The 18,962-nt window shown below is 35.1% G+C and overlaps 1 protein-coding gene across 12 annotated transcripts in view; it reads left to right on the forward strand.

The window, feature by feature from the left end:
* The window catches only part of CACNA2D1 (calcium voltage-gated channel auxiliary subunit alpha2delta 1), a 426,371-nt gene that overhangs the window by 279,028 nt on the left and 128,381 nt on the right, over positions 1-18,962 (forward strand). Inside the window, exons 1-2 of one of the 12 annotated variants that reach the window (XM_032484118.1) lie at positions 2,368-2,375; positions 3,614-3,619. The exons of the other annotated variants lie outside the window; for them this stretch is intronic. The gene's annotated coding sequence lies outside the window, so the exon portion shown is untranslated. Of the gene's footprint in view, positions 1-2,367; positions 2,376-3,613; positions 3,620-18,962 lie in introns of those variants that run through there. 12 annotated transcript variants of the gene reach the window in all.

An 18,962-nucleotide genomic window follows, 5' to 3' on the forward strand; every position in this document is an offset into this window, starting at 1 on the left:
ATTAGGAGAACAGTGAAATAGAATGAACATCATGAGAAGACACTGAGGACAAGCCTGGGGTACAGAGTTTGAGGATATGGTGATTTGATCGTGTTTAATCAGTATGAGACAAAGAGAAGGGATTCCACTTCTGAGGGAAAGTTTGTACCTTCCTTTATTACTCTTCTCTAATGATGTTTCTGTGATATATTCATTTCATAGATAGCAATATAGTGTTTGTTTTCTCGTAGGAAAACGTTGACTACAGGTAAACCTGTATTTTCTGATCTTGTAGATACTCGTCCTTTAATTCACTTAGAAGTATAGAATAACAGACGAATTCGCAGTAACAGTTTTATGGATTTTGTAAATTGCTATGGGAGTGAATTGTGTCCCTCACAGATTCACGTTAGAGCCCTAACCCTCATTGTGACTGACTATATTTGAATAGGGCTTTTAGGAGGCAATTAAGGTTGAATGAGGTCATTAGGGTAGGCCCCTAATAGGGTAGGATCTGTGGTTTTAGAAGAAGTGCACACAAACACACACACACACACACACACACAAAAGGCCATGTGAGGACACAGCAGGAACGCAGCTGTCAACAAGCCAGAAAGAGACCTCTCACCAGGAACCAGTTGGCAGACGCTTTTATCTTGGACTTCCCAGCCTCTAGAACTGTGAGAAAATACCTAGTCTGTGGTGTTTTGTTACAGCAGCCTGAGCTGGCTAAGACACAAATTTGTTTCCAGAGGAAAATTGCTAGAGGCTTAAACTCATGTTTAAAAGAATAAATATAAAACGAGCTATGAAAAAGGTAAGTTGGATATTTCACACTTTATAGTGAAATTTATGGTTTAGAAATATTTGGCTGTTTAAGTTTCAGTTTGCAAGGCCCTTTTTTGCATTTTAACTCAGAATCTTTATTTCTGTACTTCTTTAAATGGTTGTGCTGTGGAAATCAATCAGTGCTCACCAATCTCAGTAGATAAATAGACTTGAATTAGAAAGACAGTTAATTTTCAATTCTAGGCATGTATAGCGATGATAATTAGATTGATTGTTTTCCTGGAACATTCCCTAAGTTATGGTTCCCTAGGTTAGTGGGTATGTATTCTCGGCAGGTATAGAGCTGAAATTTTTAGGTGCTGAAATGTGGTTTTGTTTTGTTATTTTTAAGAGAAGGCAGAAGAATATTCTAACAACCTGATTGATTATTCTCCAGTCATTTGAGCATGATGTCCTGTGTCCAAGATGTTGCTGGAGTCACGCTGACAAGTTGTTTCTTACTAGTCTGGGCAGATAATATTGTCCTGTGCATGTTACAAAGTGATGATACTTTCAGAATATTCTCTCTTGGTTGAGTTTGTGCAGCATCCCAGTCCCTTATTTGAAATTTGAGGGGTATTTTAACCCACAGTAATATTTAGGATTATAAAAACCCATAGATCACATTGAAAATAAAGTTGTAAGTTAGCTCTTGAGGTAACTACTACTGCAAGATCCACTCAGCTCTTCTGTATACACATCTATTGTGATGGTTGTATCCATCTTCCATATCAGCTGCCACGGTATTCACAACTGCTCATTAGAACATGCCACATGTCGTCAGTTGTGCTATAGGCAGTAAATGTTAGCAGGATTCTTAGGTGGGGTAATGGTTTGCTCGCCAAGTAGACTTGGCAAATGTATTTTATAGCTCCCTCTTTGGAGATTCATAGTATCATTAACCTTTAAAAGCTCAGAGAAATTATGCTAGGAATAAATAAAATTTAAGTTGTTTTACCCAATATTTTCCGTATTTCTATGAGTATGTAACAGTAGCATACTACAAGTATATATTTCATTTAACTCGCATAATGTTTTCTAGGAATTTTTATATTATAGGCAGGTGGGCTCAATACTTTTGATAAAATTTACAACTCACTTTTTTATCTCTGAATCACCTCATCGAAGCGTGACATTTAGTTTATTGTAAAGATCTAAACTTATTTTCTTAGACTCAAACTTTTTTTAGTGAATGACTGGATAACAAGTCTGTTAAAAAATATTCTCAGTTCAGAAATTAAAATGTTTGTTCCCATGTAATAGTCAAAGTCTGAATTTGAGTTAATGTTAACTCTCACCCACTACCCAACATTAGGGCTAACGGAAGCCTGCAGTGGAAAAAAGGCAAAGGGGTTGGGGCACTTCCAAGCTGCTGTGAGTATTTCGTCCGCACCAGGTAGAAGTGCTGAGGGGAAGGGAGGGAAGAGAATGGTCGGTATCTGGCTGGGTGACTTTGGTGGGGCTGGGTAGATTGATGAGTCTTGCAGATAATTTAAACTAACTCTTTGTCTTGGGGAGAGATTTAACAGGTCATTTAGAGATTTCGTACTGGGCTCTTGTCATCTATGGTTCCTTTGACCCAGCAGACACACATCTCTAGACTATTTGAAGGCTTTCTGCTAGTTGCCTCCATGGCCCTGGGTGGCATTTTGGATTTACTTCCTCAGAGCATGTAAAGTACCATAGGAGAATGGTGACATACTTTATGCTTCATGTCAGCCTTAGCAGATGCTGCCAAGTCAGCCAGAATTTGGGCATCACATGTCATGTGGTTCTTAATGTTTTATTGTATGTCTCACACTATATTTCATTGCAAAATGTATCCCATATTGTTTCATATTTGGCCAAATATGTAAGAAATAGCCAATGGACAGTTTTTTTGTTTTAGGAGTCCCATGAAGGATGTTCAGTGAGTCAAGAGTTCTTAGAAAGGTTTGTAAAGAATCTGTGTCAACATATATGTTAGTCTTGGTATTGTATGTTTCTCATCTAATAAGGGTGATGCCCATTTGTAGGTAACCTAAATCCCAACTCTCTGACTAGTATATATATATATAACCACGAAGGAATATCACAGGTCTTTCCATAACTTCTCAAAGCTGAAATTTGTTTCTCAGTGTTCTTTGTTAAGAGGAATCAAATATTGTTTAATATGATTATTAAACTTTCTTAATTTCTATTCATTTTTCATGTTTTATTAAGAGTTGTGAAACAATATTCTGTCAATTTTTAGGCTGTTACTGAACCAGAATATTCAGGGATTTGACAAAGGTCCAGTTATGGCTATACTTTTTAAAAATTGTTTAGCGGGGAATACCAAGAAACATTCATTGTTTCTTTGGTTTTAAAAAGAAACTAAAGAGGGAACATAGAGGGAAGACATGAAAACAGAAGTGTGCACAATTCAGTGCCTCTATAAATTGATAGCTGGAAAGCACAAGTGTACTTGGCTAGCTTTTTATGATGGGTATAGCAAGTGACAGGCCATTCAAAGGTTGAAGAAGAGAGATAATGAAATCTTAAATTAGAATAGCTTCCAAAACAGAACGACAGTACTGTTCACAGCAAATTAAAAAGGGATTGACAACTGGAGAGAAAATAGAGGTCTGGAATTTGAGATGAGGATTTTTTAATCATCTGGCATTTTGCTTCATGGATAAAATCTCACTCAGATCTCTCCCCAGAGATAAAGAGTCATTTAAAAGATATTTCCAACATCCAATTATTAAAAAGAGAAAGATTTTAGATGAGCTAAAGATTTCAAAACTATTTTGTGTCAAGATGCAGAGATCTGATTTTAAAGTAGGGGGCTGTAAGTTACTGTTGTGTTGAGATGGAATTAAATCAGTGTTTTTTGTAATTTGAGCAAATCAAGTCATCTGTAATTTTAAACTAATGAATAAATCATGACACTTTAAAAAAATACTGCAGGGCTTGCTCATTGTTTCAGTCTTACATAAAAATTAATTTTGTTTTTACTCGTTTCTTGCAAATGATAGTAACCAGAAACTGTGTGGAAGTTCCCGGTGGGCTCCCGTGGACAGTGGGGCCCTTCATTGTCATAAATTCACCCAGACTGGAACATGATGAGGAAATGGGCCCTTACTGCCCTTCCAGGGCTATGAAGACCAGTTGTTATTTATTTGCTTTCTTGGTAATCACCACCCATCATATAAAAATACATGAGCAATAATTACAGAGCCTATGTCCCCAGGAGAGATACACAAGCAGTCAGTGGAAGGCTTTATTTTTAAAGAAACTAAGCCTGCATGAGGATGGTCTCTCTTATACTTCAAGTGGCTTCTCTACTTAGTCTTCATCTTTTGTAAATCACAGGGCTCTTTTGGCCCATAGAAGAACATCCTCATTCCAGGATAATATAATTCTTTGATCCTCTTCAGTTATCAGCTCTTCCTCAAACCTGGGGAGGGGGGGAATGGGGAGACACAAATAAAAGATGAGAAAAACTGATTCCAATTATTTTTCAGTATATGTACCTGATATTTTCCCATTTCTAATAGCAAGGTTAATGGAAAAAGTCAACTATCCCTTATATTTTGTCATTTATGATTTGAAGTTTCTATAGTGTCAATTTTTAAAAAATGTCTTTTTAACATAAAAATGTTTTCCTTTTTCCTTCTAAATGTGAACAAGGTTTATTCAGTAGTTTTATATATATTTAATAGTTATTTTTGGTATTTTGACCTGATAGCTGCTTTTGGAATTACCTTCAATAACAGTGTTCTAGTCTAGGAAAAAAATTAAATAATTACCATATGTTAAAAAAGAGTAAATAATATAACATCTAGACTTTTTCATCACACTTAATTCTAAAGGAGTTATATAACTATTTGAAAAATAAAACAATTCATGAAAAGGCCAAAATATTTGTCATCAATTTAAAAAATAATTCAAAATCAAGATTTCTAAGACTGAGAAAAAGAAGCTTCCCTCAAGTGTCCAGTTGATATAATTGAATGATGACCATATATGATTCAAAAGATGATACAAGTGTTATGTGTATAATCATTTTAATACAGAATGCTTTTCATTTATTTTAGTTTCAGTAGTCAGTGATCATATCTGTCTATATTTCACTTACAGCACAACTTGTTTTATTTTATTGAAGTGTATTTGATTTACTGTATGGTGTTAGTTTCTGGTGTATATAGCACAGTGATTCAGATACACACACACACACATATTATGTATGTGTGTATTCTTTTTTATGTTCTTTTTCACTGTGTTATTACCAGATATTGAATATAGTTCTCTGTGCTGTAGAGTAGGATCTTGTTGTTTATCTATTTTATATATAGTAGTTTGTATCTGTTAATCTCAAACTCCTAATTTATCCCTCCCCTACTTTCCCCTTTGGTAACCATAAGTTTGTTTTCTACGTCTGTGAGTCTGTTTCCATTTTGTAAATTAGTTCATTTCTATCATTTTTTTAGATTCCACATATAAGTGATATCATATATGTCTTTGTATGCCTTACTTCACTTAATAAGATAATCTTTAGGTCCATCCATGTTGCTGCAAATGGCATTATTCCATTCTTTTTTATGACTGAGTAGTATTCCATTGTGTGTGTGTATATGTATGTATGTATATACTACTTCTTTATCCAATCATCAGTTAATGGACATTTAGGTTGCTTTCATGTCTTGGCTATTGTAAGTAGTGGCTGCTGTGAGCACTGTGGTGCATGTATCTTTTCTAATTAGAGTTTTCTTTGGATATATGCTCAGGCTTGAGATTGCTGAATCATATGGGAAGTCTGTTGTTAGTTTTTTAAGGATTCTCCATAGTGGCTGCATCAAATTACATTCCCACCAGCAGTGTAGGAGGGTTCCCTTTTTCTCCAGACCTTCTCTAGCATTTACTATTTGTGGACTTTTTAATGATAGCCATTCTGATTAGTGTGAGGTCATACCTCTTTGTAGTTTTGATTTGCATTTTTCTGATAATTAGCGATATTGAACATTTTTTCATGTGCCTATTGGCTATCTGTATGTCTTCTTTGGAGAAATGTCTATTTAGGTCTTTCCAGTTTTTGATTGGGTTGTTTGTGTCTGTGTTATTGAGTTGTATGAGCTGTTAGTATACTTTGGAAATGAAGCCTTTGTCAGTTACATCATTTGCAAATACTTTCTCCCAGCCTGTAGGTTGTCTTTTTGTTTTGTTTATGGTTTCCTTTGCTGTGTAAAAGCTTGTATGTTTAATTAGGTCCCATTTGTTTATTTTTGCTTTTATTTCTATTGCCTTGGGAGACTGACCTAGGAAAACATTGCTACAATTTATGTCAGAGAATGTTTATTTTTGTATATGGTGTGAGGCTGTTGAGTAATTGGAACTCATGTATATTTTGATATTGTATAGTATTGTAACAGACTATATATAATATAAATTATATATAGTAGACATTAAGAATTATGTACAAAGAGTTATGTACAAGAGATATAGAGCTGTTAGGGCTCTATATCACATAGCAGCATAATCACAATATTTTAATATTTTTCTTTCTACATTCAAGAATTTCAATATGTGCCAACATTTTTTCCTCTCATGATGAATACCAGACTTCTGCTCAATTTAGAACAGTCTTCTCCAGGGAAACTTGTTCCACTGATCATTCCAAAGTATTCCTGACTTTCTGTCTTTTTTTAGGTTACTCCTCTTTTGTTCTTTTACATAAATTATTATTAAATGAGAAGCCATTGTTGTCTAATTTATAGGTTATATTGTTAATGAAATTAAAATAATCATTCCACCAGTACATTTTACTCAGGGTGTTGTGCTGTATGACAAGGCTTAGTACAGACTGCAATGCTCAGCTCTCTCTGAGTCTCTTTTAGACACACATCTTTTCTCACCTGTAACGGGGTGTGTGTGGGGGTGGTGATACATGCCTAGTTCTACCCAAAAGGTTATGGTAGAAGTGATATTTGTGACTTTCAAGCTGGTAGATTTAATTTGTCAGAATTAGACTCTCTGGAATTCTCTTCCTGTCCCACAATCAGGTGGCTAGAACTAGACGGAAGGAGTCTCCGTCATTCTACATCCCTGGGTTTAACGTGCTGAAATCATATGTATATGCATACATAGAATATGTATATAAGTATACATACACCTTTACTCATGCAACAAATATATTCTAATAGTTCTACCTGACTGATTGTTCTAAAATATCATTGTTCATCTTACCTTTGGATCATCGTTCTATTTAAAAATGACTAATCTGATTTACTCTGTTTCTCAGGATTCTTTCCAAGAGTGTTTTTTAAAAAAAATTTTGGTCTGAAAGTTTCGTCTCCAAAGTAAATTTTAAGACAGTTTTTGCCAAGTCTTAAAGCCCTTATCAAACAGATGTACCTAGAGCTGCAAAATAAATGTCACTTTCTTTCTCTTATTCTCAATCTTTCATTCTTTTTCTCCTTAATCCAAATTTTAAAAAGTATGACAATTTAGGGAAAACGAAAAGTTACTGTTTACTCTCTTAGGAGATTGGATGATAGATTGATTTTAGACTCTTAATGATTTTGAAAGTACATTTTGCTCATTTCCAAGACAACAGTCAAATCAGTCTTAAGAAAATACATACATTTTACATACTGAAATGATACCATCTCCAGCTTATTAGTTTGTTTTATAAAACTCACAAGTGAACTGTTATCCACAATTTATGTTGACTACCTTCCCACTGACAAAATTATACTGCTTATAATTTATGAGGGAATATAATTGACCTGACATGGATTCTATAATCACTAGGCTACAGTACACATTCAAATGAAGAGATGTGAATGTAACCTAGGTTACTAGGCTATAAAGATTGTATTATATGTTTAATATATATTTTATTGATAATTTATATATTTTTGCATTACAGGGAGCCATATAATAACATTACTGTAATTATGGCATTGGTATACTCACCTTAATTTAAGTACTTTCCATTAATTCTTACAATGAAACTTAAAATTTTAACGAAAGTTTAAAAAATTATAGGTTTTCAGTCAAATAGGAGTATTATATGTCTTCTGATTTTCAATTAAACAGTAAGGCGCATTGTTCAGAAGTTTTATTTTGGAACTGTTAGATTTTCGTTTGTCTTAGGAGTTCAGGCTCTCACTTGACATTTTACTGGTGTTCATTTGTTGAATTTCTGGGTAAATAATATAGAAGCTGTGACCCATCATCTGCCCCCCCCCCCCCCCCCCCCGATTTTGACCATGCCTGGTTCAGACCTTCCATAGTACTAAAGGTACAGGAGATTTTGCTCCTGTGAAAGTGAAGAATTTTGCTCTGACCAAGACATTCTTAATTTCCAACTTCAAATTCTTTTGGTAGTGTACAGTCATGCATGTACATAGTTGTTTTCTCCCTTAGATTTTCATGTTGGGTTAGTGTATAGTTTCTGCAAATGTCAGCTATTTATGTAATCTTTTATGTATAAGAATCCTTCATGTTAGGAGTTTATAAAGGAATATTACATTTACACATTTATTTGTCTGCATCTACATTTTTGTTTAGTATAATTAGTGAGGTCTAGATTTCAGTGTAAAACAGTGCCAGATAGTTTAATTCTGTTTTACTTCAAAGAGTTATTCACAAACCAGTGGTCTTGCCTATAATTTATACATATCAAAAATTATAAATTTTATACATTTCAAAATTTATAATTAGGGGCTTTTCTTAGAAAGTGAAGTTAAAGCATTTGCCAGAAAAGAAGTAAAAAGTTTAAGGACATCAGTCTTGATCCAAAATAAAAACACCTGTTAGAAAAAAGCACCTTTGGAATTTTCTGAAAAATTCAAATATTTAGAATACCATTACAAATCTCTGCTTAATCCCCACTTTGCTTTGTGTAAATGCACATATGTACACAGTTCATATTTGTATATTATTCAAGTAGAGAGCTCTTTCCAGCAGGCTGTTGATTGACTCAGATTTCAGGTAAAAATAGCTTGATAGGAAAAAGGTATATTTCCATAGTCAATATTTTGATGTTGCTAGCTTAAATGTCAACTTATTCTGAGCTAATGGAAGAAAGGAATTGTGTAGAAATGGACATAACGAACACTGTTCATGAGTTTCAGACAAGTTTTCATTTTAATGAACATATCTTATATGCTCAAAAAAAAAAAAAACCTGATACCTGTGAAAGATTTATCAACTTTAATAAGAGATGCTAAATTCTAGACAGTAAGGTGAAATTTTTAAATGATTTTTTTAAAGTAAATTTCCTATGAAATGATTAGTAAGATGAGTTCCAAGAGTAGAAAATATCACTAGGTGCACTTTTGGAAGCAAGGAAATAAATGTACATTCAGGAGAAGCCTCAGAATATTACAAAGAAATGTTAAATTCACTCTCAGTCTTATTATTCTTGCAGTTTCCAAAGGCATAAAAAGTTGTCTATCCATCCTCACAGAAGTTATTTTGGGAAGTTTTGGCAGTGTCTCAAAGAGCTGTTATAACTGAATGTTTTTAAATAAATTAATTCTGTGTTACTGGTTATGCATATAATAATCATATAGCACTTTAAATAGAGAATTCAGTAATACGATCTGTTGCCCATAGTGACTGACCACACACAGCCCTACTTTCTTGTCTAAGAAGGTATTGCTACCTTGTTCAAGGGTATGTGATTTTAAAGAATAGGAAAAACTACAAAAATTGTTAAATAATAAAATACACAGTCTTTTGGTTTTAAACAAAAAATATTTGAGACGTCACATTTAAGAAAAGTAGATGAAAAGGCAAGAAAAAGGAAGACTGATACTTCAGTAGAATAAATGTGAAAGAATTTCAGTAGAAAAAGAAGTGAAAAGGCTTTGCTTCAAATTTATTTGAAAGGCCAGAAAAACTGACAAATAATGTAAAAGAGCCTGGCTTCTATCAGTTTGATATGGAACACAAAGTGACAAGAAAGTAAAAGCTTGTTTCAAAATGAATAAGATTAATACCAAAGAAAATACGTTTGGGGAAGAACAGTAAAATTCATTTCAATAAACTGTGGATGTTTTTTCAAAGAATGGTAACTGTGTGTTCAAAATTAAATTGACTTTATTCCCTCTTAACATGGGCCTAATTTTCTGGTTTATGAAATAGAAGATTTATAAAATCTTCATCTGTTTGTTACTTTCTGATATTACATTTTACCAAAAAGGTCAGTTGATGTTTCCTTTTGAGGAATAAATACCTGAGATGTTTCTAAGTAATTAAATCTTGTCACTCTTGCCTTGTGGTGAATGGGAGTGGTTGGCATTTGTGCAGTCAGAGTTACTGAGGAAGGTTTAAATCACTTCTGAAAGGCAAAGGTGCAAGTGAAGTGCAGAGGATAGTCACACAGTGATGGTAAGAAGAGCATGTTTGGCAGTTTGAAGTGTCTTTTTAATACGTACATGACTCCTGCGGTAGAGCTTTATGGTCTTACAAGACCCTGTAATCACTGAGCTTCCGTCTCCTGAGGCTGTGTGAGTGTTGAGGCACAATAGATTACCTCATTCTAACCAAGGCAGAAGGGAAATGGCTTATTCTCCAAGTGCACAGCAAGCATTAGGTAAAGTGCTCTACATACGAGAGTTTCAGGCATTGTATCCCTGGGTACTTGATTTAAGTCAGTAACTACTTTTAAAAGGCAAAATTCAAAGCAGTGCATTAGAAGATAATGGGTTTTTATTGGTTTCAATATCTTTTCACACTATCTCTTCTTGATGGACTATGAGTCAGGCATAGATACACTGAATTTGTATTCGGTGCATTTATTTTAATGCAGATGTAAAAATTATATTCGAAAGACACATTTTGCTGTCTTTATTAAATGAAAACAGTAGATACCTATTAAAGCATACTTTGCGCTGATTACTTTTCATGGGAAAAGGTGTTCTTGTTTACGTTAGATCCATGTTATTTCCTCTTGGCAACCTCTCTCCGTAAGTAAAGCCTCTTTAGTACTGAAGATCTGTGGCGTTTATTGATGTCAGTAACTGTTACCATCCCTCAGTCAGATAGTTCCAACTGTCTCTGTAACAGGGACTTCCAAATCTGATTCTTCTGTACAGGGCCTGTTTAATGGTTATCTCACAGGCGCCTCACATTATGACAGTGATGTCTTATAGTGTGCCCCTCCTCCACTGTTCATATCTTTATTAACAGTATTATCCAAGTCCAAGCCAGAAAACCAGGGCTCCTCTTTTCCCCTTCCCGTCATCTTTCACCAGGTCTGTAGATGCTTTGTTCCCTACACCTTTTTAATCTGCTTCCGCTCCCCATGTCCACCACTGCATTTTCAGTTCAGACTATTGTTGTTCCTCACCGGCCAGACCATACTAGCTTTCTGTCTTGTCTTCCCCCTTCACATCTGGTTGGTTTCCAATCTGTTTTCTGTCCTCTTCCATGCTGGCCTGTGAGTGAAGTCTCAAGAGCATATAGGATTATTTCATACTTTAGGGTATACGGCTCTCTCAGTTCTCAGAATGAAATGATTTTGTGGTTTAGTACTTCTGGATCATCATAACAGCACGTCTCTAATCTTATCCTTGCTGCCATGTTCCATGTTTCTCTTGTATTCACTCGTTTTGAAGAACGGCAAGCTCCTGAAATGCCGTATGCCTTTTTTTCTCCCCTGTGTCACTGAATCAATCACCCAACTCTCCTACTGCTTCTCCACTCTACTTTAAAACTGTGTGTACCACCTCCTCCAGGAAGTCCTCTTTGACCACCACCTGTTCCCCTGACTCTCAGAACATTTACTTAGCTTGTGATAGGCAGTACTGTTGTTAAAAGGGTCTGCAATACAAATAAAAATTTTGATGTAAGATGCTCTGATTTATCTCTTTCTCCATTCAATTTAGAGCAAGTTGATAAGAATGATCACAATTTATTTGATTTCATTTCCAAGAGCCTAGTCAAGGGTTATTACTGTGCTTTGAATGATTGAGTATAGTACTGGAATTAGACCTTCACGTCTCTAGAATTCCATCTATTTATTAGTAAAAAGACCCAAGCCATTTTTAATTGGGCACAATATTCCTTTTGCGCCATATATTTCTATTTAGATATTTTGGTGTTGCAGGAAAACTGTGAGATTGTATCCTTGAAATACCACACTAGGTGCAGAAGCCACTCTACTGATACCCATGCAATTACTCATTAGTTTCTATTATCTTAATAAAATGCTTTATGTGTGTCTTTCCATGGGGAGTTCTTTGTCTTTCCGATTTCGGCTTAAAATACATTTCTTCAGAGAGAACATTCCTGACAGCCCAATCTAAAGTAACCACCTAGTCAGTCTCTGTGGCACCCTCAGCTTTAATTCTTTAAAGAGCACCTACGGTGCTCTAATATATTCTTATTATTACTTTATTTATTGTGTGTCTTCTCCACTAGGATATTAGAAGTCCTGTCTTGATGGCCCTGCAGCTCTGGAGAAGTCTGCAAACTATGGCCTGCCCCTTTTTGTAAATAAAGTTTTAATGGGACACAGTCACATCCATCTGTTTATATGTTGCCTACGGCTTTCATCCTCCAGCAGCGAAGTGAGTAGTTGTGACAGAGACCATAGATCTAAAATATTTCCAGTCGGGCTCTTTAAGAAAAAGTTTGCCGACTCCTACTCAAGAGCTTAGAACAGTGCCTGGCACATAATAGGTGCTCAGTAAATATGTGTTAGATGAATACATGACAGAAATCAGGTGATGAGGAAATGAAGCACACAAATTGGGAAATATGTAATAGAAAGCTTCACAGAATTATTCGTTGATTTAAAGGACTTCCTAAAAACGAGGCCACGGTGTATCTACCAGGCTCTTCAAAGCATCTGCATTAGAAAGGGTTGCTGTATCACAGAACTTGAAGTGAAGCTAGAAGGAGGACCAGGCTGATTCAGTGCCTGCAGTTCAGATGATAGCCACCATTGACCTGTCACTTTTGGCTGAGAGGAGGAAACAGTGTTTTAGGATCATTTGTACCTGCTTAGATAGCCCAGCGAAGGCTGATTAAAGAACTGAAAATGTTAGCCCTTCTACTGAAAATCACCTCCAACCTAAAAAAGATGACCCAACACATAAGAATCATAATTAATATATTTACTCTTTTTACTGAAATTTTGAGTAACTAAGAATATTAGTCATTACTGTTCACAAAATGACTATTATGCATGAAGTTGTAGCATTATATTGTAATTTTTAGAACAACCCTAGATATCATTGGTTCTGTTTTCTCCGTCCTCTACCTGAAAAACTAGAACCCTCTGTAACTGTATAGTTTGCCCAGTGTTGTACAGCTGTGCAGTACTGAGTTCGTGTGCAACTAGAGATGTACGGGTATTAACCTCACGTCGTCTGAGAAACGGTATTAGATTTCATCTGTACTTTTATGTAACATGACTCTGTAAGTAAGAATCTGTGATTCGGTTTCTGAGATTTATGTTTTATTTAGTTTCACCCTGAAGCAGTGCATGGTGTTTAAACCCAGCAATCGCTCTTCTTGATTACAGCCATCTAGTGTGTGCTGTTCAGTGCATCTGATCTTTCCATCTTAAAATCACCAGGCAGCTCTTTGTTCTGAAACTAGTTGACAAACCCTTAAGTACTAAGCAGTGTGTGCCTCATTGACAGTATCGCCTTCGCCCCTGGGCGCCTTGTTATCCTTCTTCAGCAGTGTCTCATTAGTCAGCTCCCATACTTTGTGATCCTTCTTTGTGAATTTAGCAGCCCGGATTTATATGTAGACACTAAATCCCCAATGCAGTCAGGCAGTCTCAGAGCAAAGGCCAGAGATTTCCCACAGCTAATTTGGTCTGTAACTCTCAGCCAGAGTTTCCTCTCTGCTTTGACAGAACTGCGTGTGCATGATTCTGTGTGTGCACGTGCCTTTGCCTGTGCTGCGTCTGGTGTGTATATTAGGTCTTACATAATTTCATATCTTCTCCCAGAATTTTAGTGTGTCTCTGCTGTATTCATGGCAGCAGTCAGCAGTGTGGTTTGATTTCAAGAGCACTGGGAATATTCCATAGTAAAAATTATCTCCACTAAAATTATACAGTACAGTAAATGCTATTGTAAGTTTCTTTTTCATTTTTGCATTCTCTTGTAACAATGTAGATGGCTTGAAAGCATTAACATACTATTTTCTTCATGAGATTTATAAGAAGAAAATTCAGTAGTGTTGTCAGACATTTAGGTTAGAGATAAGAGCCGGGTTCCTTGAGGAAAAGAGAGGATACTAGGTTTTCATCACTCATTTTAGCAGCTCAATCAGAACTGCTCCATCAAGATATTTTTTGAAAATCTTTTAAATGCTGAGTATTAAGAGGTAAATAAAAAAATAATGATAATGATAGGGGCAGGTAACATTTACTGTACAGTTACTAAATGACAAACAGTGTTCTAAGGAATAATCTTCAACACAGTTCTGTGAGGCAGGTACTATTATTAACCCCCTTGTGCAGGCAAGGCAAATGAGGTTTAGAGAAGGTAAAATGCTTTCCCAAGGCCAAATGGGTACTTCTGGTACAAAGACACTCAGCTTTTGAGTGGGAGAGCAGTAAGCAAGAATTGTCTCTGCTCATACTGCATACATACACATACTGAATTCTTAAATGCTAATTATTTAAAGGAAAAGGCATCACCAGCAAGATAAGTAGTCATTAAAAAAAAAAATCCCACAATTTGGAGTCCTTTAAATTTGGTCTTAACTGCATATTCATTCTTACGTGGCTTTCAACTTCATTTCTGTGTTCTCATAGTTTCTGATTTCTTTTTTAAACTCACGTATTTTATTTTCCTTTTTAAAGTTTAAATTAAGAACCATCCAGGGCATTTTTGGCTATTTTTCATTTGTTCAGAATTTAACAGGCTCTGAATTTATTGAAGAATTGCTCTAATGTATAGAAATAGGCGCTTAACAATTTTTCTTTTTATAATTTTAATTATAGATAGTCACATTTGTGATAGAAATAACTTTCTGAAGTAGTATCAAAAGAAGAAATTGTATTGTCTTCTTCAAGTAATTACTGTAAAGTTCCTGCTTTATATTTACAAATTTTACAAAGTTCCCCAAATTTTAAATTAAAGTATTTCAACTATGTGATTCCAATGAAGAGTACCTCATGATGTGAGAGGTTTTTAATCAATTAGGGGCTGGACATAAGGAATGTAGTTTCATTGAAAAATAAATAGAATTATATTCTAATTGCTATATAGGAAAGACATATGTTATTGTTCAACTAAAAGAAGATAACTGACAAAATTAAAATAATGTGCCAGGATATAAAACGAAGGTGTTTTCTATGTAAGACATCTAAAGGAGATGTGCGTCTTACAGGGTTTTAATCCAGCTAAGGAAAGGACTATGACAAAATCATGTTCACTGATGTCCTTTTATTCATAAAGCTTATTTGACATTCACATGAACCCCGTCTAGCATCTTTAGCGTGTTTATTTTTTTAGATGAAAGAACAACAGAAGTATAAGACATGAAATGGTTAGTTTTAAGTAGCAGGTTGTGCCAGTGAGTCTCCTGGCTGCCGGTTACTAATCATTCATTTGTTTATTTACTTTTTGTAATACTAGGAACAGAGAAAACTCAGAATGCTTGAAAGATGAAACAGACTTTTTCTCTTGCCTCCTCACCTTATGACATTTCTTATGCAAAACCCTCTGATCCCTGCAGGAACAACCGTACGAGTAATTACTATTTTATTGAAAGTGACATTAAAAATCCTTCAGTTAATAAACATGACATTGGATCCTAGTGTCTCCGATTCACCTTGCATTGTTCTTATTTTCTTTAATAATGAAGTGGTTTCTCCTGAGCTCCTTCTCTGCGTTCCACAATGTGCAGATTTCATTTAGCAGAGCAGCTGTGTTCTGGGTATTAGCCAGGTGCTCAATCTGTGGAAAACTAAAGACACTGGGAGCAAGACCAGAAATCTCACTAGTACGGGCGGTTAGAGGATTGACAAGGACAAGGGCCTCTTAATATGTGTGCAGAATTAATGGGAGGCATGAGGCTGGTCTCCTCATCAGGGGCCACGCATGCCCTGGAGCCTTCTGTCCTCCCGTCCACAGTGGGAGGTGCATGCTGGTGTCTGAGACGTGATCAGAGAGATTAGATTTGGTCTTCCCACCTCCCTGTACTTTATTAATCTTTCATTTACACTGGGATTAGATGAGATTCCTGTAACCAATTCCACTGAAAAGATACGTTCATTTTAATATTTATGCACACTGTCTAGTCCTTAAAGTAGATTCTTTTTGTCTGTGCACTTAATTGGATCAGTGGGTTTCTTCTTATTAGCATTTTTGTTTTTAGAGATTAAGGTTGATGAATAAAATTAGTGACATGTGGCTGAGCTCATCGGCTTAATGACTACCCTATATACTGTGGGTTAAAATGAACATTTACTATAAGGATAAAATGTAGTTTAGAATCACATAGTGTTGAATCATTTAAAAAAAAGGAAAACTAATATTCTATGAATGTCAAAAAGCAGGAGGTGGGGAGAGGTAACACTTACTGGCGCTAAAAAGTAGTGTTGAAATCCTTACTTTTTCAGGTATGAGAATAATGTGTTATAATTTCTTGGACTAAAATCTAAAAGGCAAATTTGCTCAACCCAAAGGGTGTCAAAATGTAGCCTGAAATACTGACATAATTTAATATGAAGTAATAATATTTTAAAAATCTATCAAGTTTCAGTTTGGAGAAGTTTCATTGTGGCTTTTTGTTGACAGTATTCATTGGGAATGTTGCTTTTATATTAAAAGTGTATTAATTGTCTTGTATTTATAGTTGTATTTGAACAAAGTTTCTAAACCTGGGCACTGTTGATATTTTGAGCCGGGTGATTGTTTTGGACGCTGTCCTGTGCCTTGAAGGGTATTTAGAGGGTTTCTGGCCTCTTCCTACTGGATGCCAATAGCCTTCCACCAGTCATGGCAATCAACGATGTCTCTAGATCCTGCTGACTGTCCCCTGGGAAGGAATAGCTCTCTCAGTTGAGAAACACTGTTACAAAGGCATAGGTGATTTTTTTTATTTTTTCAGATTTAAAATTCAAAATCAGAGCTACGCATGTAACGAAAGCTAAGAAATAAATAGCTCATAACAGTAAGAATCTTGGAATCTAACTTAACTTCAGTGATGTCTCTGCAATTCTCACTATATGGTTTTTGGCAAATTGCATGCCCTTTCTAGGTTTTATTTTTATCATCTAAAGGAATAATAGTATCTCACTCAAAGTGTCATTTCTAGTTAAATGAGATAATGCATAGAAAATGGTTTACATACCTGCTGGCACACAGTAAGTCATTAATAAATTTCACTGACTATATTGTTATTATCAATGGCAATAGTTTAATAATATATGCTAATTTTATCTCAGTGCAAGGCTATGATAATAGAATGGTATTATTAAATGGAAATAGTATAGTAAACATTTTGGATAGTTCTCTTGTTTTAATTATTGTATCATATTTAGTATTGTTTAAAATAGTTTCCAGCCTTCAGTGCCTTACATAGCTTTAGTATGTACAGATCTTATTAAAGACATGTTGAAACTATTTTATGTTTTAAAAAATATACTTTTGATACAGTCTTAGCAAAGTTATTTTACATTTTAAGTAAGTCATAAGAAGTATGTTTTTCTTCTTTTTTCTAGCATATTTCCACTTCATTTCAAATCTGTAGTTGACATCATAAATAACCTTAAGGTTTTCAAGTAGTTATATAGTGCCTTCAATGCATGGTGAGGCCTGCAACCCTGAATAAATTAATAAAATGTATTCGAACTTAAAAGGGAGCAATAGCGCGACACATCCTGGGCTGAAATTTATAGGAGAAAATTGGATTCTGAACTTGTCAACAATTGTTTCCAAGTCATAAGTGAGATACAGAGAGAAGTCTTGTATTTTAGAAGAATTAGCAGCAAATGTAAGATGCTTCTTTTGTGCTGTTACAAATTAGATTTTTCTTTCTTCCCTTGAGAAGCCAGATTGAACAAAAGAATCCTCTAAAAGAGAATTGTTGAATGCCAAGGCCATGTTTTTGAAAACTCAGCATGAGAAGAGTAGAGACATAGGCTTGGCGTTCTGAATCAATTACCAGTGATATCCTGTCATACCGCTGAGAACAGAGGCCCCAAGTCAAGGTTTGCTGTCCCAGCATTCACTGCATTTAGTAGGCTTAGCCTTGGCTACTAGGAAGGAATTTTTTTCACAAACTCTGATTTTCTAACAAAAGATAAAAATCTTCATTCCTTAAAAGTCAACAGAAAGTGAGGACTAATTATACTCTTAAAGAAGCTGTAAGACATTTAGCTAAGTTCCTGAGTAGCTGGCGGTAGGTTCAAGGCTAGATCACCCTTGACCTGTTAGTCTTGTACAGTGAAAAGAATATAAGACACGCGTGTACTTCTAGTCTCCATTCAAGCAAGAAATTAGAATTTTGTGTGAATGTAAAACATTAGTATTTTTAAGAGGTAGGAGAGAAGAAAGACACGGGTGAATACAGTATATTAAACAATGCAATACATAGGCAATATATAATTGAGAAAATAAAATACAATATAATTTAAAATACTGCCAAACAATTTATGGAGAACCAGTCAGAGCTATTGTCCATGTTCTTGAGTATATCTGTCCAAATGAAAGGTAGGGTTTTATCAGGGGCCAAGAAATATCTTGAGTGCTTGTAAAAAGATAATTTATTCTGGAATTATATGAAACAGTATTTGGCTACTAGTTTATACCAATGTGTCTGCAATTAAATAAAAGTCTTTTGAATTTTGAATTCTTGCTCTGGACCTTCATATAAGTATTGTGCTTTGTAGAAAAACAGTTGAATTTTAAAAGTCTTCATCATGTACCATGACAAGTGGAAACTTCCCTATAACCTTTGAGCTTTAGTGAGTCAGAGTGCCACAGGTTATGCAAATAAGCAATACAGTTTCATAATCCAGAGTAGTAGTTGCTGAAAATAATTTTCTGAGGAACTGGTCTTATTTGTTCCATTATGGAAGGGGATCACATTTTGTACCTTTTATTTTATTTCAAGTACCATGGTGTTGGGAAAAGTGGAGAGACTAAAAATGCTTGGTAGGGCCAGAGAGAGGCACCAGCCTAACCACATAAACTCTTTGTAAT

Source organism: Camelus ferus, chromosome 7 (assembly GCF_009834535.1).
Source record: "Camelus ferus isolate YT-003-E chromosome 7, BCGSAC_Cfer_1.0, whole genome shotgun sequence".
Taxonomy (NCBI): domain Eukaryota; kingdom Metazoa; phylum Chordata; class Mammalia; order Artiodactyla; family Camelidae; genus Camelus; species Camelus ferus.